This window comes from Stigmatopora nigra, chromosome 18, assembly GCF_051989575.1.
Source record: "Stigmatopora nigra isolate UIUO_SnigA chromosome 18, RoL_Snig_1.1, whole genome shotgun sequence".
In the NCBI taxonomy this organism is placed as follows: domain Eukaryota; kingdom Metazoa; phylum Chordata; class Actinopteri; order Syngnathiformes; family Syngnathidae; genus Stigmatopora; species Stigmatopora nigra.
The window spans coordinates 7,391,425-7,405,296 of NC_135525.1; the positions used below are offsets into that span (position 1 = coordinate 7,391,425).

General features: G+C 37.1%; 1 protein-coding gene across 3 annotated transcripts in view; it reads left to right on the plus strand.

The window, feature by feature from the left end:
- Positions 1-13,872, plus strand: part of LOC144211314 (glutamate receptor ionotropic, delta-1-like) — a 111,444-nt gene that overhangs the window by 81,472 nt on the left and 16,100 nt on the right. For all 3 annotated transcript variants that reach the window (XR_013329577.1, XR_013329578.1, XR_013329579.1), the window contains exons 19-20: positions 5,077-5,200; positions 7,593-7,704. The gene's annotated coding sequence lies outside the window, so the exon portion shown is untranslated. The remainder of the gene's footprint in view (positions 1-5,076; positions 5,201-7,592; positions 7,705-13,872) is intronic.

Below are 13,872 nucleotides of genomic sequence, written 5' to 3' on the forward strand. Positions count from 1 at the left end.
GTCGCGTCTCCTAGCCCAGGCAACAACTTGCTCGGGGAGTTTTGCTTCTTGCTACAATGAACTTTGACACTGAGGACAAAGTGATTTATGGAGGGCACAGAGCCCTAAGGTTATTGTACTATGTCTAAAATACACTGTATGGTGTTATTGTACTATATATATACAAAAAGTACATGTTCACTGCTATTTTTGTGATCAGACATGATCTAAAAATGAGCAAATAGTCGTTTTCTTAACCTTTTTGCTGATATACACATCAGGAATCCCAAATTTTGGGGTATAAGATTCCTTTTTTGATCATTTCAGAACCATTTGAATTATTTGTAGTCATCATGAGATGGTACTAGTATGCTTGAATTGGCTAAATATTTTTTAAATTATTCCAATGTTAACCAGTCTTGGATTAGTGTGGTTTTCCAAGGAAATGCATTGTGAGAGTCTATAATTAGAAAATGCAATGCGGGATGGTTTTTAATAAAGACGGACTTTTCTTTGGATTGATTAGGAAGATTTAATGGCTCTTTGGAAAAAAGACCGAATCAGCTGTTGGCTTGAGATTTTGATGGTGCTGCAAATGCTTGACAGTGGAACGAACTTGTGTGTGTATGTGTGTGTGTGTTTGGGTGTGTGGCAATAATGGACATGAAGGCAGGAAGACATTAATGACGATAGCTCATGAAAATGACCCTGCCGATGGTCAGATTAATGCCAAGGACATTCATAGACATTAATCAATCAAGACCTTTTGGTTTTGGATGAGATTTAATGAGACTATTAAAAAATCATTTTAAAATTGGAGCTATATTGTACTTATTATTTGATGATACCTATTTTGTCTGTTGTATTGTAGATTACTATTTAAAGTATAATGTTGGTTATGGGTTTTTAATTGAAAAACGGCCCCAAAAAATGCAATTTATACTCAAGGGGGATGTATATATGCATATATTTTTGGACTTATACTCGGAAAAATACGGTACTTACGAGCTATTCATTGCAAGTTGTAGTGTGTCATAAATATTCACAACAAATATACTAAAGTCGTAGTACACCTTGCGGAGGAAATAAATATTCCCTCCAGTGATGAGGAGTGTATGAGAAAATTGGAATCTCTATCCTCTTGATGAAGCCTTCATTTGCTGGCAGCGGAAGACGCCAGAGGGACTTTAACGAGCTTGCCGCGGCTTCCAAATCTGAGATCAAATCTGCTCCTGTGGGGGAATCCACTTTAGATCACAGAGGTAAAAAAGAAAAAGGAAAAAAAAAGAGAATCCTGCCTGGTAACTCTGCGTTGTTCTCAGATTCATATTCTGGCGCACACACACACACACACCTCGGCTGACTCGGCTCTTTTTCAATCTCGCCCTCCGGGGGGCAGCGAAAAAGTTTATGGCAGGCCGGGGGTGCATTTGATGGAGTCGCAGGATGGATTTACGCTTGAGGCAGTGTTGGGAAAGGTTTCTACTATATGTTCTTTACGTGCTAGAGTGATTCTATGGCCATTGTATAGTGCAGGGGTAGGGAACCTATGGCTTGGGAGTCATATATGGCTCTTTCCATGGGTGCATATGGCTCTCCACTAACCTGAGATGCACTTTAATCATAATTTAGTTTTTTAAATTACTCTTCCGCATGCATAATCTATTGATTGATTAGCAACAGTATAACAATGTTGTCAATTTTTTTAAATATAAGGAAGCATAACCCAAAAAGCCCACGATTTTGTTATTAATCTTTTATTCGCCATTTGGCATATATAACCTCAGTTTGTATGCTGTGAATTGAATTGAATGCTTTTATTGTCATTATACTAGTAGAGTGACATTTAAAGCTTCACCAAAAGGGCACAGATAACAAGTAAAAACAAATAGACATGTAAATTATCAATAAATAATAACAACTAATAAATAAGTAGTCAACATAATAAAGGGCAACACTGGCTGGCTCTAGAAGTGACTGTGTAGTTTAAATATCCCCTTTAATCCTCTTTAAATAGATTCCTATACAAATAAAGCACCTATGTCCATGTATGTTCATTAAAATAAAAAATTAAAGAAGTCGTTAACAACATACATAAATAGAACAAAGAAACGAACTAAATAAATGCAAATTGTTAAAATGTGGTGAAATCACACACAAAAATCACACATTTTTATATATTTTTTACTTTTTAATTCTGAGAATGGCTCTCAAGAAATAACATTATAAAATGTGAATTGTTTATGGCTCTCTCTGTCAAAAAGGTTCCCAACCCCTGGTGTAGTGTGTAGGATATCATTTGGGAGGGAACAATTCCGATCTGAGGTGTTAAATGAGAATTGTTCTTGTGGACCTGCAATGGAATTGTAGCTTTAATTGTCTTCTTTCAGCTTCAATGCTCATTTACTGAGCATCATCCTTTATTAATCCCACTGTGGGCAAATTAAAGATGAAGCGTTCTACTTGTAAGCACTAATATGCTGCAAACCGACGCAACACGGCCAACAAAAATCAAGATCATCCTGCCTTGGTTTAGCCTGAGGAAATTTAGTTTTGGGTAGGATGGAAAGGAATTGCACGAGTTGAGTTCAGTACATATTTGAATCGTGACTTTTACTTTGGAATCAAATTGATTTGACGTATGGACATATATCCTTGTGGATTGGACGCCTGTCATTGGAATGAGTTGCTTCTACCTGAATGGAACTGTGATATCTATTTTACCTTTGGTTTATGAATGATAACTTTATTTAAAATAATTTTTATTGTATTTGTATAAAATAGTGGTCTCAAACCTGCAGCTCAGGGTCACTGGAAGCAGACAAAAGTCGATTGCTAATATTGTCATTCTTTCAGCATGATATGCACCTGTAAGTCAATCACTTCCGCATTTTCACTATGTAAATATAGCGCGTCAGCAAGCAATGTACCCAGACAGTCAAGCCTTCAGCATCACACAGCGACATATACAGAATCTTGAACTGAGCCGTTTAAAATATTTTAAACAGAATTAAAATAATGGGGTTACTTTAAATAGTCTTAGTCAAACATTCTCATAATAAATAGCCTGGGATATCTCATTATCTGTTTTCTTTGGCCAGGTGTTCATAATCTGTGACTTGGTCGACTTTCTCCTAGAAGGGAATGTGTCCAAACCTGCCCTGTATCCCCCAATATATTCTATGTAATATTATAACTATCTAGGTCAGGTAGTACCTGTAGTTTAGCATTTTAGTGTACTTGTACAATGACTAAAGCTATCCCTTCCCTTCCAGCAAATGAATTAAGCTAATGATAACGTTTAAATTGGATATCCACTATCGTGATCCCTGTCCTTGAAAGGGTTAAAAACAAATTATGATTACTTTAGACACCTCTGCCTTGTTGCAAAAGTGAAGATGGCATTAAATTAGTGCTCACCGACTCACCCAAAAAACAAGCAACAAGAAAAAAGATTGATACGTGACAATAAAAGTTGAGTAGTGCTTCGCTCATTTTGCGCTTCAGTAAATCTTACCTAACATCCTTTCTAAAAGTGGCACTTTCCCATCTATGAGAGTCTATCATCTGTCTTAGGGTGAAGCAAAACATAAAAGATAGCTCTTTGTCTCCACGACAACCGCTCGTCAAGACGAGAATTTAACACGTGTGGCGTTGGGTCCACTGCGTCGCTATGACGACGGAGATGATGGAGTCAGAGGAGAGGGGCGCTGCGGGTTTTTTTTTTTTTTTCAAGGAGCTTGAAGAAAAATAGAAAACGGGCTGGTCACATTACAGAGTCGAATATGGAAAGCTTTTAGTGTCTGAACGCACTCGGGTAAAATATGACCTGGTCACTAACACTCGCACGGAAAGAAAAGTAGAAGGCTGAAACCCATAATTACTTTTTCTGCCTTTTCATTATAGGTGTATGCTTCAGTGCATTTTTTTTGTTGGTCTTTTTCACTTTTCCTTTTCTCTTTTTCCCCAATCGGGACTTATACAATACTCTGGCAATCACCATTATTATAATTATCCTGCAATAATGCTTAATATAGGAAGCATAACCTAAAAGCACCTGATTTTTTTCTTAATCTTTTATTCGCCACTTGGCATATAACCTCAATTGAATGCTTTTATTGTCATTCTACAAGTATAGTGACATTTAAAGCTTCACCAAAAGGGCACAGATAACAAGTAAAAAATAAATAGACATGTGAATTATCAATAAATAATAACATTTACTAATAAATAAGTAGTCAACATAATAAAGGTTCTAGAGGTGACTGTGTAGTTCCCTTTAATAGATTCCCATTCAACCAAAGTACTTTCTCTGTCCATGTATCTTAATTAAAATAAAAATTAAAGAAGTCGTCAACAACATATATAAATAGAACAAAGAAAGAATACAAATAAATGCAAATTGTTAAAATAACATCTATAGTTTTATTTTTAACGATACTTTGCTTGCTTTTGACCTTGATTTTGCTGCAGCAAGCTACTTTTTTGTTCATTTCATTCCTGTTGCTTAAACTTGACTGTGAATGACTTTCTATTGTTAATATATGCCGCAAAGTTTTCCCCTTTTAAGATTTTCAAACGCTGATGTGCCTTGAGATTTTTTTCCTCCATGCAAAAAGTGCACCTTCCCTCAAAAATGGGCTATAAAGCGTCACCCTCGTTTAAGGACACGCCCTTTATGAGTGATGGCGCCAATATTTTAGACGTTATCACCTCACTGCTTTGAAAGGGTCGCTGAGTGTCTCTGTGAAACTCACCAACGGCGTTCTAGCTCAAGGCCAAATGCTGCCTTTTAGCGCTTTGAATCATGGCTGGCTGTAACCTGTAAGACTGGCTATCCTTCCATTTGTCATTTTAAATCTAAGCCTGGAAAGCACGAGTAGATACTCGTTGAGGAACCTAAGAAAAAAAAAGTCTAGAATGACTTTGAGGAGTCCCGTAAACGCCGTCGTTGTGCCCCAGAACAAATGGTCGCCAGCTCTGTGGTGGGTGGGCCACTCTCCATTTGGAAGGCAGAGGCATAGACATTTTTCTGTTTAATGACGTGCATGTCTAGCGCGACGCGGCTCAAATGGCGTTTTAACGGCGTGCTGTCAGTTTGCAGGAGCCGGCGTGGAACAATTGGCCACCTGGGAAAATTAGGAGGAAGCAAGGACGAGCAAGAAGCAGAAGATGGAGCTAATTGGCCAATGAAACCAAGAGGCAAAGGTGCTGCATTAAGGTAATTTGACAACACACACTTTCTATGTACAAGGGGGGCTTTTAATTGTGAGTTCAAGTTGTTCAATGACCAACTCGTTGGGGAAAATGGAGGTCAAGTTGAAGGTGGGCGGCACGTTGGGATAGTGGTTAGGGTGTCGGATTGGCGGGTGTGATAGATCTAAAACAATGTTTGTTTTAGCTTTTTTTATATATTTTTAGATTTTACAAAATTATTTCTGAACTAAAAACACAGAAAATTTGATTAAAAAATGACAATTATTGATTTAAAAGGGGGAAAATCAGGAAATTTAATATACATCTATACTCTTCATTTGAATTTGATCCTAAAACAAAGAGTTGGCACTTATGATTTACTTTCTGGGCCACATAAATTGATGCAGCGGGCCAGATTTGGCCCCCGGGCCGCCACTTTGACACATGTGCGCTAAGCACTGACTTTAAAATATTATATTAACATATAAAAATGACTTTTATATATATATAAAAACATTCACTTTAGCCATGGATGTTAACCTCAGTTGTCTGCAAATGCCCAGCTTGGACCACCAGTTGGAGCAACTTATTAAATATTTGTGATAATACGCTTAAAGCAATAGAAACAAGCATGTCTGTGATTATTAATTTGCATGTTGGCAAAAACTATTTCACTCTAGCTGGGAGCCATCATTCACTGGTAACTTCTCCCAGTCAAAACTGATTGGACATCTATTGGCATCCATGGCAGTTCATTTTGTGATGCCCTCAGTACATGAATTGCAAAATTCATGTTTGAGCCACGTCGTCATGGTAACAGAGATATATGGAGGTCGGAGAGGTTGTACACGAGGTTTCCGCACGACGAGACACAATTGTTGTTGTACAAAAACCACGGGTTTCCTTCTTGGTTGTCACTTTTTAGGAGGAAAAAAAACAAAGGGGAAAACATGTTTGGGGAAATGAAAAAGTCACAAAAGTAGAAAAGAACTGTTTTTTTTTTTTTATCAACGAGCGCCAATTTGTTCGTTTTTTGTTGAAACATATCGGCGGGATGGCTTTCTAACGACAGATGTAGCTAAAACAAAATCAATGGAAAAAAAAAATCAAGCTCACAGATAAACTCAATTAACGATCCAAGACCTTGGCGCTAGTGTGATAATGAGTATTTAATGCAACAATCTTTAATCGTGTCAAAGGTGTCCATTGAATAAGCACAAAAAAGGACAAACGCCTTTTGTATTCTTCCGATTGCTAAACGCTTTTAAATCAATCTTTCTGCTCTTGGCCGGCCCGGTTGGAGGAATGGTTATAGTGGTTGACCTCACAGTTTTGGGGTCGAGGGTTTAATCTCAGGTGGGTTCTCAGTGTGTAGAGCATATGTGTCAAAGTGGCGGCCCGGGGGCCAAATCTGGCCCACCACATCATTTTGTGTGGCCCGGGAAAGTAAATCATGAGTGCAGATTTTCTTTTTTAGGATCAAATTAAAATGAAGAGTATAGATGTATATACAATTCCTGATTTTCCCCCTTTTAAATCAATAATTGTCATTTGTTAATCCATTTTCCATGTTTTTAGTTCAAAAATCATTTTGTAAAATCTAAAAATATATTTAAAAAAAATATATAATAAACATTGTTTTAGATCTATTAAAAAATAATATTCAGGGCTTTTAATCCAGTTCTTTTAATCCATGTATTTAAAAAAAATCGAAATATTATATCTAAACATATATATATTTATATATAAGTTACGGTTGAACACTAAATTGCCCTTTGCTTTGAGTATATTTTTCTATTTTCTTTTGCCCACTGATTGGCTGGTCACTGATTCCCCCGCCTTGTAACCGAGGTCAACTAGGATAGGCTCCAGCACCCCCCACGACACTTGCGAGGATAAAAGGTTTAGAAAAATGAATGAATGAATGACTCTACTCTCAATAAAAAAGCCATTTGATTCAGCTCGGTAGGTCAGAAAAAGAGATAAAAGTACCTTCCAATCTTTCCGGCCTTCATCCCTGCCGGGTGCGCCGCAATTTTGGGCAGGAAACTTCAGAGCGGCCGAGGTAAGGCGCTCAAGCCCGCTTTTTAAAGAGAATAAATTACCGCACTCGTTGGCCACTTCGCTTCGACGTTTCCGAGTGCATTTGGCTGACGGTGGACGGCGGAAATGAACATTTAATGCTGGTCTCTCGCCATGTTTTGGGCTCCATTGAACATTGAAAGGATTTCAAGGCCAAAGGCCGGAGAAATTATCAGTTGATAAAGCTATTTTTTTTCCTGAAAACGATTTGAAATCATCATATTTTGTCGCAAAACACTAAGAAATATTGTCACAAAAATGTATGGAGAAAAATAGATATTACCGTCTCACTTCACTGGTTTCTTTTCATAATGTATGTGTTACTTTACTTGCAGATATTCTGACTGATATTTGGCCATCTGGTGGAAGAGAATTTAATCGGAGTCGGCGTTGATCATTCAATCATGTCTAATCCAGTGCAACTTTAAAGAAGTCAGCCATGTGCAGGTGAGAGAATGGAATGTGTGGATTTAATACTTTGGATTTGAGTGCTGACAACATAATTGGGTGGGAGAGAAAATGGTTTTTATCACGACAAAAGTTTCCCACTTTGGTTTCTGCAAGGGAAATAGTGCTTAGTTTTGTTCGCAATTTAAAAACAAAGCCAAAAAAAAGGTATTTTGTGTTTTTCTTTATCTTTCATACTTGTTTCTTTTCATTAATTTGTTTTCCGCTTCAGATTTTGCAAATTTTGTAATGTCAGAAAGGATATTGTAGTTCATTTGTGAAGGAAAGCTATTATTTGAGACACGTTGTAATATTATGAACAAACTAGGAAGGCAAGAAAGTACTATTTTATTTTGTGGTAAAAAACACATTAGTCAGATAGGATATTGTTATTACAAAGTACAGAAACTTTATTTCTATCATTATACAAATGTGGTTGATGATGAACAAAAGAAAAGAGAAGTCTTTGTTAAAGCAGGGTTGCCAGATCATGGTTTTAAAAGATCTTCAGGAAGAATTGGGGTTCATTGATTTTTTTGGGGTGTATTTGGTTGCTTGCTTAGCAGCGAAACAAAGAAACAGCATTCTCCAGTAACGAGTTCTTTTTATTGAAAGCACAAAAAGCTTGCTATTTACTGCCTCTTGACCGTTGTATACATTTTTAATGACTCACTTCTATTCATGCTGTCTTTACGTGCCTTTAATAGTACTATAATGTTAATATGGTAATAATACATTATGCAAATGGAAATTTTGACAATGGATGTCAATCATTTCACCCTTAAAATATGACGTGCAGAGGTAAAGTGTCATAATAATACTAACCTAGTAAAATATAACAACGATAACATGCATTTTTTCCCAACAATCCGATTAAATCAATCACAAGGCAAAACAAATATTTATATTTTCTCAAACAAAAAGATTTTCTTTCCACTATCTGAAAGGTTCCATTGACAAAATTGCCATAAAATTCAAAATAGCTTTTCCATAGCTTTGTTTTTGTCTATATAGTAAATATTTTGTATTTAATTGATCGAATACCCTTGAGTTGACTCAAATATTTGCAGATTTTGGTTTAATCTAATAATAAAATGGTCTGGATTCATTGCAAATTCCTGCCCTCACTTTTGTCCTTATTGACATTCTAACCTGAAATGTAAGCAGCTCCTCCATTTCATATTTAACGCATTTCCTGCAAATTTGATGATAATCAAGGGGGCGGAAATGAGTGTTGGGGGGGGGCTACGGTTTGTGCTGTTTCCTGGACCCGGCCTCCAGGGCGTATAGTTTTAATCCGTACAGGGGGGCGTGGCTGAGGGAAAGGAGAGTATAAATCAGGAGCAAGATAATGTGCAGAGCAATAATTCATAATTGTATTGAGAAGGAAGTTAAAAGTACTCCGACACAGGTTGCAATTGGGTGGGCTTGTCATGCCCCTTGCAGGTGGTCTTTCAATTTCCATTGCAGACTGTCACCTTTCTGAGATTTTTTAATAATGTTAATAATATGCAAGGACACACTTTGTTGACTGTCTGAGATTTGCCATTTTACAGCTATTCTTAATGATTTTGCCAGAAATATGCACATATTTATTTTCTGGGGGGTGCTTTAGCCTATCCCAGCGAACTACAGGCACCAGGCATGTTAGTATTTTACGCAATGCATAACCGTAAATTCGCCCGATCTCAGCAATTCAAGTCACAGGTGTGACCTCTGTCCATGGTCCTGATAACCCCCGTCCATGGTTCTGATAACCCCCGTCCATGGTGCTGACGACCCCCGTCCATGGTGCTGATAACCCCGTCCATGGTGCTGACAACCTTTGTCCATGGTGCTAATAACTCTGTCCATGGTGCTGACGGACCAGTAAAACGATGACGTAGGGAAGCAATAATTTCCTACGTAATGCTGATTAATGAATGTTGTCTAATATCGGCTATACTTGTCTTAATTAAAGAATCTGCCAGTATTGAATAGACAAAATTCCACAGAAAAGCTTAGACAAGTCAGTGTGTGAGGTTAACTCATATTCTGCCATTGACGGCTATAGGCGTCCAATCTATTTTCATTGGGCGATTGGCAGTTAAAGTGCCCATTCATTCACTGTGTTTGTCAACAGTACATTTCAACCAGAGGTTCCATTTTAAATGGATTGGTCATCTGGTAACTGCATTTGAACTGCACTTGAGTTTGAATTTGATTTATTGGATAAAGGGACTATACAAATTAATGAATGTAAATATGTATGATTATAGCCACAGGTTAATTCCTTTTGTCATATTAATTCCCCACTCCTGCTTTAATATTAAACCTATTTTCAAAGTGGTAGGGAAACAGTTTATTCTCGTTATTCGTAGCTGTTTTTCTTTTTAAATGCCGGAAAGATGAAAGTCTACAGTAGGTAAAGGTGAAGGTCACGTGAATGAGGTTTTGTCAATAATTCAGCATGCCCACTTGTACGTAATGCTAATGATGATAAGATTATTTAACTTATTTGTCTTTCTGTTCCATTGAAAACTGTGTAGTCTGTGTTGAATGTCTTTAACCATTTGGACAGGGAGATAAAAAAGAAAACCTTTGTGCCAATAGGGACTCCTGCGTTTAGAAGCAGAAGGCATTGCCATGTAACGCCGTCTCATCCCCGCATAATCCGCATCTCGTCTTGGAAGCTCTGGGAGTCTTGTGGCCTCCTTTTAGCGGGCTTGTCTTGGACTTTGTTGTGATTAGATACGTGAACGCAGGCGAGCAGTTGTAAAGGGGGATCAAAAGTCATTTGTGGGGTATTTGGACGCTCAGATGGGAACAGGTTAGCCAGTGGGGAAAGCCGGCGGGCTCTGAGAGGAATGTAATGTGCCACAATGTCTTTTATCGTGTCCCCCATGTGGATTTTATTTTTACTTGTATGTGACTGGACAATACACAAGCATAGTGTGGAAATGCAAACTGGGTTATTCTATGGGATTACCTCCACCAGTGAGGGGAATTGACGGAAAGCTGTTATGTATTCGCTATGTCTGCTTGGATGCCTGTTTGTGTTTGAGATAACTCAGGAGAGAATAAAGGGATTTAAAAAAAGAAAAAGAAATGTAATTGGCAGCATATGCTTGTGATATGGGATGGAGGAGGAGATTAAATGTTGGGATAGGGAGGTGAGAGATTACTTTGTAATGGATTAGCACATTTTACTTAACCTATATGATATGAGGTGTTTTAGTATTTTTACTATTTAGAGTATTTATAGATAAGATGATAATAATGCAAAAATAATCTATTATGCGATTAATTAATCATTTCTGGCAGCAATTTTTGTCCACCTTGGCAATTTTTTAAATTAATTTTCTGATTTGCTTATCCTCACTAGGGCTGCGGGGGGTGCTAGAGCCTATGCTAGCGAACTACAAGAGTCACACTCGGTGGTAATTTACAGTGTTTTGGGGATGTAGGAGAAAACCGGAGTACCCGTGGAAAACCCACCCAATCTCTCTTAACCACTCTTCCCATTTTGTTAATCTAATAATTTAAAAGTTAACTTGTAAGTCTAAAGGAACCCAGTGAATCATTTTCCATTACAACCAATCATATTCTACTTGGTTGTAAAGCGCCCCAGTATCCTCACCCATTGTCTTCCCTATTATTTTTTTGCTATCATGTTGTGTTTTGTCCCGTAATGTCCTCTGTTGTTTCCTACTTCATCCCACCGTGTCGCATTATGTACAATTTTGTCCCATAGTGTCCCACAATGTCCCTCTTGGGTCTCATCGTGTCCCATTGACTTCCATTTCCCCTTCATTTGCCACCATCCCGCTTCTTTTCCAGCCAGAAAATGCAAAAAAAAAGCACCGTAGATCCACTTCATTTGCTTACTTATTTATTTTCACATTAATATCTCAACAAAAAAATACACATTTCTATTATTTCTGTGAAAGTTAATATCGTGAAAAAAACACTTCTAATCGGGTTTTTGGCATCAGGGGAAATTAAGAAAAACCCTCGAGTGATTCCCTTGAAAAATGTAATTGTCATTCAGGAAAAAAAAGGATTTTCTCAGGGAAGTCATCCCAAAACAAAAATGGCGGTAGGAAATACCAACATCAATTGACTGTTATTCACACAAACACTCAAACATTCAGTTTTTGCAGCAACATACATAAAGATGGCGCACACAACGTCAAACAAAGGCTGACCACACACACACACACACACTAAGATAAAGTGAGTTATATCCTTTCATATTTATTTCCTTTTTGCATTCTGCATCCATACATTAATGCTGCATGAGGACAAAACTTTAGAAGCGCTGCAATTTTTGCCGAAGAGCACCTTGGGGGGACCATTAATTCACTCTTTGACGGTAATGCGTGTCAAATTTATTGGAGCTGGGAAAGCTGGTTGTAAATGATCATGTTTGGGAAGCACATCCACTGATTTATTTTCCGCTTGCTTGCTCTATCATAGTGTGTTGCTCTTGTTTGACTTATACCTTTGCTTTGAGGGATTTATTGGGCTTATTTCATTGGTTGATGGCAGGCAATTTGAAGTAGAAAGGCTGGGAGTGAATGGTTGTGGATTAGTGGAAGAGAATGTTTCTGAGGTGAGTGTTTATTCGTAATTTATTGACGTCAATAGAAGGGGACTGGGATCTTAAAGTGGGTTGAAATCACAATAGCGCACAGGCAAATTTGTTTTTGAAAGCACAATTCAAGCTAAAGTAATTCAAAGTGCTTTGCTTCACATTAAAAACGGCAAACGCAATTAAAAACAACAGCCTGTAGTCAATCTCCGTTAAAATCTAAAACGCTAAAACACTAAAGCGCTAAAGCTACATGAAAAAGACCTATAAAAGCAATGCCCACTTTTAACATAACTAGAAAATTTGTAAAGCTGTAAAAGTTTTAGTCAAAGGCACCATGGGGGCCATCCACTTTCATTTAAAATTGGAAAATTAGCACAAAAAAAAACGTTCAATGTTTAACATCTAATTAAATAGTTTACTTAACTTTTACAATAAATGTAAGGTGATTATACATTGCAATTGCTATATTATTCCAATGTCTTACTAAAATTTAGATCATATGTGTCAAAGTGGCGGCCCGGGGACCAAATCTGGCCTGCCACATCAATTTTTTGGTCCTGGTTAAAAGTAAATAAGTGCTGACTTTCTGTTTGAGGATCAAATTCAAATGAAAAGTATGAATAAATATTAAATTTACAGATTTTCCCCCTTTTTAAATCAATAATTGTCATTTTTAATCCATTTTTTCTGTTTTTAGTTCAGAAATCATTTTGTAAAATCTAAAAATATATTCTAAAAAAGCTAAAATAAACATTCTCTTAGATCTATAAAAAAACTGAATATTCAGGTCTTTTTTATCCAGTTCTTATAATCCAATTAAAAACAAAAAAATCTAAATATTATATCTAAAATCAACTCAACAGGACCACCATTTGTTTTATACATTTTTACCAAAGTGGCAATAAAATAGACCGTTTTTTTCATTCAAAACAAAAACAAAGCTTGTGTGTGTATGTGTTGGCTGAATTGGCACGTTAACGGTGCAGCAGGTTAATTGCCATTCTGCTTCCATCTGCTGCTAAGTGTGTGTTTGTGTGTGTCAATTTGTATACACGACACAATTTAAACGTTATTTTGCAGATGTAGGCACGTGATCGCCACTCATTTGGCGGAGTATTTTTGCGATAAAAGGCAATGGCGTCATAAAGTCATATTTGGGTCAGTGACCCCGTGAGAAGAATAACGGGGGTGCCGTACATGTTTCATTTTGTAGTCATCATTTTCATAATAATAGTAGCTGAGCTGGACTCATTAAAAATGCATTTCTGTGTATTCACGATGCTATTTTTTTGTATGGGGCTTTGCGCATGGTTGCCTTGTGTTTTTGTTATTAAACGTCACAAAAAGTGCTTTAGTGGCACTTTGGTTTTGTTGTGGTTGTTTTGTTTAGTGGAGGGAAATGCTTTCTAAGATTCACATTGTGAATTAAATTGCAGTTTGTGGTTTGTAGCTATAAGTTTTAGTGTATTTTTGTTTGTCTTTTTGTGCATTGATAGAAATTACATGTGTTATCATAATAGATGACTGTAAAATGCCCATAACTTTTTAGTTTGGTGACTTTGTGGTGATAATGAGCATGTACACTTTGGATA